Raw genomic sequence first — 8,543 nt, 5'->3', positions numbered from 1 at the left:
TTCTGAAAGTCAGTGTGGGGTACCAGAACTACTGTAGCTTCCTTATGTTGTGAATGTGCTAGCTTATCTTGTTGATATGTAGCAGCACCAGGCTGACAACTGCCATCCACTCCCCTCCCCCTCCCCCACCCAAGGTACTATTGGATCTTCCACTTCAGTTTTTCCAAATTCTGGAAACAAGTACATTAGCAACTCTGTGGCAAACAGCACCAGGTTGTTCTTCAGGTCACTTATGCCAGGTTAGAGGCTGTGAAAACTAGGTGTGAGTTCTCCTTTATCTTTTTGCATTCCAGTTTATCTGAATGGGCTCTAGTTTATCCTTACTCTATCCCATTCTGTCCAGTGCAGCCTTCCTTCCTAACTGCAGGCCGTGATAACCAGCAGTGACTTCAGGTACATCTGATCCAGGAGTCAAGCTTTTCCATGGGCTTCCTCACCAGCTCTCATAATTGTGTAACATCTAATCCTTGTAATAAATTTCTTATTCCATATGGTTTTACTTCTCTGATCAAACCCTAACTGACACAACTCCAAATTTCAGTTTTTTAAAAAAGATTTTATTTATTTATTGATGAGAGACACAGAGAAAGAGGCAGAGACATAGGCAGAGGAAGAAGCAGGCCCCCCAGGATCAGGACTCGAGCCAAAGGCAGACGCTCAACCACTGAGCCACCTAGGTGCCCTCCCAAATTCATTTTAAGCCTGAATTCAAGCACTATTTCTAATAATAGTTCTGTTACCTAGTAACATTAATTTAATTCTATGTAAAATTTGTAGACTTTTAATCTTAAATAGCTAGAACTATATTGTCACCCTTATATATGGAAGATATTAATTATACTTTGAAATAATTTCATGTTTTCTATTGCTCCAGACATCAGAGGAATAAATAGCTATAACTTCTCATAAGTAACCTAGACCTACTCAGTAATAACTAATACAAAAATGAATATATTATTGGTCTAGGAGGCCTGACTTCTGAAACTAGAAAGGACTTGAGTGTGTTAGACTGTAGGAGAACAAAACAAGAAACAAAAGAATGGGAAAGAAAAAAGAAGAAAAAATGAAACAGCAAGGTTAGAAAAAAAATCACCCCCAAATCTAGATAGATCTAACTAGATTCAAGTTCCATATTGGTCTTCCTCCCGTCCTTTTTCTGAGAGCAGTCATCATATCCTGTATCCTGATCAACCCATGACCTTTTGTGTTATTTTCCACCAACTTACCCTACTTTAGGTGAAAAACACACATACACACACTCACATACACATACACAAACACACACTTAACATTCAGGGGAATTTTAAAGTTTAGGGAAAACAAAAGGTCATGAATAGAGTGATAACTCTCCTTTGTCACTACTTTCGGCACCTTTATATATTACTTTTAATATATTTATCCCTAAAGTTGTATTTCAGTTTATGGAGTACATTAGGGATAAGCTCTTCAAAATAAAATTGCACAGTTATCAAGCTTTGTATTCTCCACTGACTCAGCACAAAAAAGATGCCAGTTTATGCAGGTTAAGATAAAGAACTTTGCAAAAATCACTAAGTCACAATGATTTGAGGCAGAGTAGATTTAGGTTAAGTAGGTCAATAAAACACAAAAGCAGGGAAAACTTCATTCTTATCACCTTTATAGAATCAATGTGTTAAAAATAGAAAAGCAACACTCACTTTAGATTTAAGGAGAAGGAATAATAAGGGGATGGATGAGGAGAGTTACAGTTAGAGGAATAGGGAAAACACAGCCAAGAGCAGTCAGACTACTAAATCATCTTCATTTATTCATATATGTAAAATGCTTCATTCATCCTAAGTACCATCATGGGTTGAGGCTACTAATCAAAATAAAATTCATGCAAATATATGTACATGATTTGCAGATGAGCCATGGCCTCCAGGTTTCTGGAAAGTTGCCAGTATTGTCCTTGGTAAAGCAAAGTTTAGGCCCTTCCAAAGCTCTGAAAGTGTCTTTTCTTTGTTAGAAATGCAGAGCTCATGAAGAGTGGTAAAAGGAGACAATGAAGTAGGAATGAGGGATGTTAAACCAGCCAAAGTCTTTCAGAGAAGTATGCACCCAGATCTTCTTTTTACCACAGAAGAGTTCTGAGCTCTGGAATATTTATTATTTCCAGATATGAAAAAGATCACATTCAAAACAAAATCAGTATGAAAGAATTTGTTATTAAATTAGATTTTTAAATTATATATGCTTAGAGAATGTGATTTTTAGAATTTTTAAGTATAAAAACAATTTTATAATTTTAAATTTATCTCATCAATTTTGTGGATAATATTAGTTACAACTGGGTTGTCTTTATGCTCAAATGAAGGGCATATACTACAGAGCAATAATTGCATATCATTGGTTCCATATTGTTCTGGATTATTTGGAAATCTTAAAGTGGTGATGATGTCTTAGAGAATACCGTAGTGGATTTGTCAGGGAGAATATAAGGTAACTAAGTAGGAGTTAAGAGGAAGGAATTAATAAAGCTTATAAAAACTCAGTAAAAAATTCATGAGTATGGGTACATTTTTCAATCAATCATCCATCCATCCATCATCATTAAATACTGTATAGAATGAAGGTGCTAGGAACATAATGATAAATGAGACACAATTACTAACTTTAAAGTACTAAAAGTCCAGTAGAAGGATTGACGATCAAACTGTAGGGTCATGTAGTGAAAGACATAACAGAAGAACACGGTTCTGTGGCTCTTCAAAGGAAAGAGCAAATCATTTTACGTGATTTCCAAAGACAGCTATTTCAGTTCCTTCCTTCCTTGCATATACTCCCATCTTTCCAGAGGTAGACTATCTTTTCCCATCTTGCACTTGTCAGAGTTGTCCAGAGAAAGAGAAGGACTGGGATATATATATATGCACACACACAAATACAGATATAAATATCTATATATATTATTTATTTATTTATTTATTTATTTATTTATTTATTTATATTTTAAATATATAAAGATATCTATCTATATATAAATATAGATCTATCATCTATCTATCTATCCCAGGGAAGGACTGGGATATATATATATATATATATATATATATATATGTACACACACATATACACGCACACACACAAATACAGATATAAATATCTATCTATATTATTTATTTATTTATATATCTTTTAAATATATAAAGATATCTGTATATATAATATATAAAGATATCTATATATATAAATATACATCTATCTATCTATCTATCTATCTATCTATCACTAAAAGATTTGTTTATCTTAAGATCTATCTTAAGGCCAGTTGAAGAATGACACTTAGAGGCAACTTGAAGAATGAGAAAGAGTAGGGAAGAGAATGACAGAGTAGGGAAATAAACCCTCTGGACGCAGGCATGGCAAGCATAAAGGCCCTTAGGTAGAAGAACCTTTCAAGTTCAAAGAAATGAGAGAATATCAGTGTTGCTTGAGTAGAGTAACTGAGGAGTGTCAAGATGACATGAGAGAAGGAGAAGCTTGTTCATGCATTTCCTTTTAGGACATGAGAACATGGGAAAGAGTTTGGCTTTTATTCTAATGGCTGTTAAAAATATGTAAGTGTATTACTATTCTATAGCTGCTATAAAAATTATCACAAATTCTTAAAACAATGCGCATTTATTATCTTATAAATATTATCTCTCTGTTCTTGAGATCAGAAATCTGAAATGAGTTTCACTGGACTAAAATCAACTTATCAGGAAGGCTGTGATCTTTGCTGGAGTCTCTTTTGGGAGAATCTGTTTCCTTTTCTGGCTTCCAGAGGCCACCTGTATACCTTGCCAATGGCTGCTCCTTCCACCTTCAAAGCCAGTAGGGTAGCATCTTCAAGTATCTATTTGACTCAGACTCTTCTTTCTGTACCATTCAGATAAGGCAGGGAAATCTCCTCATCTCAAGGTCAGCTGATTAGCAACCTTAATTCCCCTTTTTTTAAAAGATTTATTTATTTATTTATTTATTTATTTATTTATTTAGAGGAGAGCAGATCATGTGAGAACATGAGGTTGGGGGGGGGGAGAAGGAGAGGGAAAAGCAGAGTCCCCACTGAGTAAGGAGTTGAGTAAGGATATTATTGCTCACAGGAGGCCTGACTACTGAAACTAGAAAGGACTTGAGTATGTTAGACTGCAGGAGACAGGGCTGGATCCCAGGACCTGAGTGGAAGGCAGACGCTTAACTGACTGAGCCACCTAGACACCCCTAATTCCTTCTTTAAAATACACTTCTTGAAAGAATTTTGCATGCATTATTTCCACATTGTCCTTGTTATTTATTTATTTATTTATTTATTTTAAAGATTTTATTTATTCATGAGGGACGCACAGAGAGAGACAGAGACACAGACAGAGGGAGAATCAGGCTCCTCACAGGGAGCCCAATATGTGGGACTTGATCCCCAGACCCAGGATCGCATATGCCCTGAGCCAAAGGCAGACACTCAACTGCTGAGCCACCCAGGCATCCCTGTTCTTGTTATTTAATTGCGGACTTACTACAACTAATTAAATAAGATTTGCCTTTAAATGTGATCTTTCTTACATGTTTTGTTTATTCACTTCTAACCTGGTAAGAAGTAGATATATAATTATGCAGTTATACTGTATCATACCATGAAAAGATAAAGAAACTCAGTAAAGGCATTTGGAATGCCTTTGAACATTGTTCTGAACAGTTTTCTAAACAAAGCTGTATTATTATTATTATTATTATTATTATTATTATTATATAATACCATACGTATTATTATTCTACACATATCATCCTTTATAAGGTTTATAATCTATACTGAGATTTTTTATAGGCTATTTTTCTATTTTTTTTTTTTTTTTTAGAGTAAGTGAGCATGAGGGGTAGGGGAGGGGTAGAGGAAGAGAGAGAATCTTAAACCCAGTATGGAGCCTGACACCCAGTGCAATCTCACAACCCTGATATCATGACGTGAGCTAAAATCAAGTCAGACGCTTAACCAACTGAGCCACTGAGGGGCTCCTATTTTTCTTGAATTCTTGGTCAGTTAGAAGAAGTTACAATGAGAAAATGTTTAATTCCAGTTTGTACAGATTTATTCACTAAAATGAAAGTTAGATATAGGTGAAAAAGAAAAAAATGTATGACTACCAGAATGTGGAACATTATAAGCAATGCCATCAAATTTTCAATGAAACAATACGAATTAGATGCCCCTTCCCAGTTTTATTTAGTCTTGCCTAATTAATTTTTGTCACATCAGAACTTGAGGTAGTAATCTGCTTGCAAGAAATCATCAGCTCCTGGACCAAAGGTGTTTTGGAAATTTTGATGGATTCTCTAATACTCTCTGGCAGCTATTTGCTTATACACTATAAACATAAAGCTATTGATTTCAGTACCAGCTGTTAACAATAGCTAATACAATTTTTTACTGAGACAGTGATCCTTATGATGCTTCTTCTAAAAAACATTATTTCTTGGGGCTCCTGGGTGATACAGTCAGTTAAGTGTCTGACTCTTGGTTTCAGCTCAGATTGGATTCTCATGGTCATGAGATTGAGACCTGCCATGTTCAGCACCCAGTCTGCTTAGGAGACTCTCTCTTGTCTCTCTGCCCCTCCTGCTCATGCTTTCTCTTTCTCTTTGAAATAAATAAATAAATATATATATATATATATATATATATATATTTAAACATAGTTTCTTTTCTACAGTTTATATAGCATGTCCTTTAAGTCAGTGCATATTTGGAGAGAGGTAGCAGGATCCACTTGATGATGGTAAAACTGAATAGTCTTAATTAATTTTATAACAGTGACAAAAATATGAGAACTGAGGAGATTAGAATTGCGTATTTGGGCATAGTTCAAAATTCCTTAGAATCAAGAGAATGATTACCATGAGTATGCAAACATATTATGAATACTGATGGCATTGAAAAACCTATAGAGCCTCTGAGCCATCTAGTAAAATGTGTGTTACACGTGCCACCAGCTTAGAAGGGTATTATAAATGTAGAAACAAAATATTTAAAGAATCAGTTTGTTCGAGTAACCTATGCCAGGCTTTCACAAGAACATGAAAATGCTTCAATTCATCCTGAAAGCATATATGATTGTGGAAACATGTTCATATTAATGATATCTTACTTGCACATAATTGACCCAGATGAGGCTGAGCTTCTTTTTGATTTGACAGCTCTTCCTGTACTGTTAGTTTGACAAATAGAGTGGTTCTTTCTCACACAATGGTGTTGATCTAATTAACATATAGAGAATACCCAACCTACCTAATTATTTCTAGTCACTTCTCTCTTAGAAAGTAAGTGGAAAAAAAAAAAAACCCAAAACAAAATGAAAAATGCTTTTCCACAAGAGAGTGAAGGTTTAAAAGACATTCAAAGAGTTTTATAATTCTCAGTTTGGGAAAGGCAATATCAAAAAGATTAATGAGAGGACTTTGGCCATTACATCAAGATATGAGGATAAGTTATAGGTAAATTATTACAGTCTAGATTACTGTTAATCAGAGTGACAATATATTAAAATAACATAGCAGAAGATAACATAATAAAGTAACTCTGGTTCTTTCTGAAGTGAGAAACTTTAATTGTTTATTATCAATTTTTTTAAAGTATGATGAAAAAACATAACAAGATCTCAGGTGAGAGAATTCAGTTAAGGAAACTCTGCTCCCTGGGTAGATTACAGAGAATAATTCATTATCTTAAAAAAAAAAAAAAAAAAGATTAAATCCTTTAAGACCAATTTTGAATTAACAGTATTCTACTTTTTATCATAACAAATCTTTATCTAATGATTTGGATATAAGTCTATATAAACTTAAATAAGCATATTAAATGATGAAGCTTTTACCATTAGCTTTAAAATACTAACTTATCAGTGTAAGAGGATATATATAATTTCTTGGACTTCACACTTTAATTATAAAGATTGCTCATTCATTAATACTAACCTAGTCTTTTTTTTTTTAGGCTTATTTACTTATATATTTGAGAGACAGAGAGAGTACATGTTGGGGGGAGGGAGAGAGGGAGAGAGAGAATATCAAGAAGACTCTTATCTGAGTGCAGAGCCTGACTTGGGGCTTGATCCCATGACCCATGAGATCATGACCTGAGCCAAACCGAGAGGCTGGTGCTTTAACCGACTTGAGCCACCTACATGCCTCTCCCCAACCGAAAGTCTTAGAGTAAATTAGGGATAATGGAAATTACATGAATTTGTTAATTTTTGGAAATTATATTTAAATTGGTCCTTCAGAGCAACAGGATCAAAATTGATATTAAATATGTGTCAAAGAAATACCTTTTACAATTGTAACAAGATAGAGGAAGTGTAGTAAATTAGTTCACATAATCTGCCACACTGTCTCCAGTTCATAAGAAGATGTCTTTAAAGACATCAATATTATAATTCAATCTAGTTTAATACATATGCTTATATTCCCATAATCTTAAATAACTTATGAAAATAATAGCAATCTTTCCCATAAAACTAACATAGGAAATTTAGGAAACTCTAAATGACTAGATTTGTCAAACAATAATTATATTCAGGTGTTACATAAAATATACTCTCTATGATAGAATGCAAAAATGGCCAGAAATTCTTCTACTCTTTTATGCATCTTGCATTTTGTAATGAGACTTTGAAGCTCTATCCATCAAGAGGTGGAATCCATTTTTTCAAATCTTGAATATGGGCTTGGTCTTGTGACTTGCTTTCAGCAAATGGATATGATCAAAGGTGACATAAGATAAAGCTGGAAAAACATTGCAGTGGAATTTCTCTTGACTTTGGGTACTCTGCCACAACTGAATGAGTCCATATTAAAGTGCTGGATGATGAGAGACACGTGCCAAAGTCATCCCCATCACCCTAGCTAATAGTTTCAAACCAACTGCCAGATATGTGAATTAGGCTATGTAAAAGCCTGTAGCACTAGATAGCTAACTCGGAAAGATTAAACCAGACAAAGCATAGAATCAGAAAGATAACAAGTGTTTACTTTTTAAAGCAAATTTTTATTTCCCATAACAAAAGCTAACTAACTGATACAAAAACTGGTAGCTGAAAGGAGGTATTGCCATAATAAAACCTCAACTATATAATATTGGCTTTGAATTCAGGCTGTGGACAGAGACCACTTTTAGTAAAGGCTGGAAAAATGGTGAATGAAGGTAGGTCTTAGTGGGACATTTGGCAAAACTTTCATCTGCAGAAACTTGAGTGATAGAAAATGTACCCAAAGAACTTGTGGATCTACTTAAGGACATTTTTGGACAGAATGCTAAAAGTGTCATTTGACTTCTTTTAGCTGCACTTAGTAAAATATGGAAAGAGAGATGAGCTGAAAAATGAACTGTTTTGTTTATAAGAATTTAGAAGAAATAAAAAGTTATCCAGGATTTACTATGTTAAAAAACAAAATTGTGTTTTTCTTCAGTCTTTCAAGTTGTTAAACATTCTCAAAGTAGGAAATAGCCTCAAGTGTAAAGATAAAAATCAATGGTGTTGGGT

The sequence above is a fragment of the Canis lupus genome, chromosome 31 (genome assembly GCF_003254725.2).
Source record: "Canis lupus dingo isolate Sandy chromosome 31, ASM325472v2, whole genome shotgun sequence".
NCBI classification, from domain to species: domain Eukaryota; kingdom Metazoa; phylum Chordata; class Mammalia; order Carnivora; family Canidae; genus Canis; species Canis lupus.
This window is presented reverse-complemented; position numbering follows the sequence as displayed.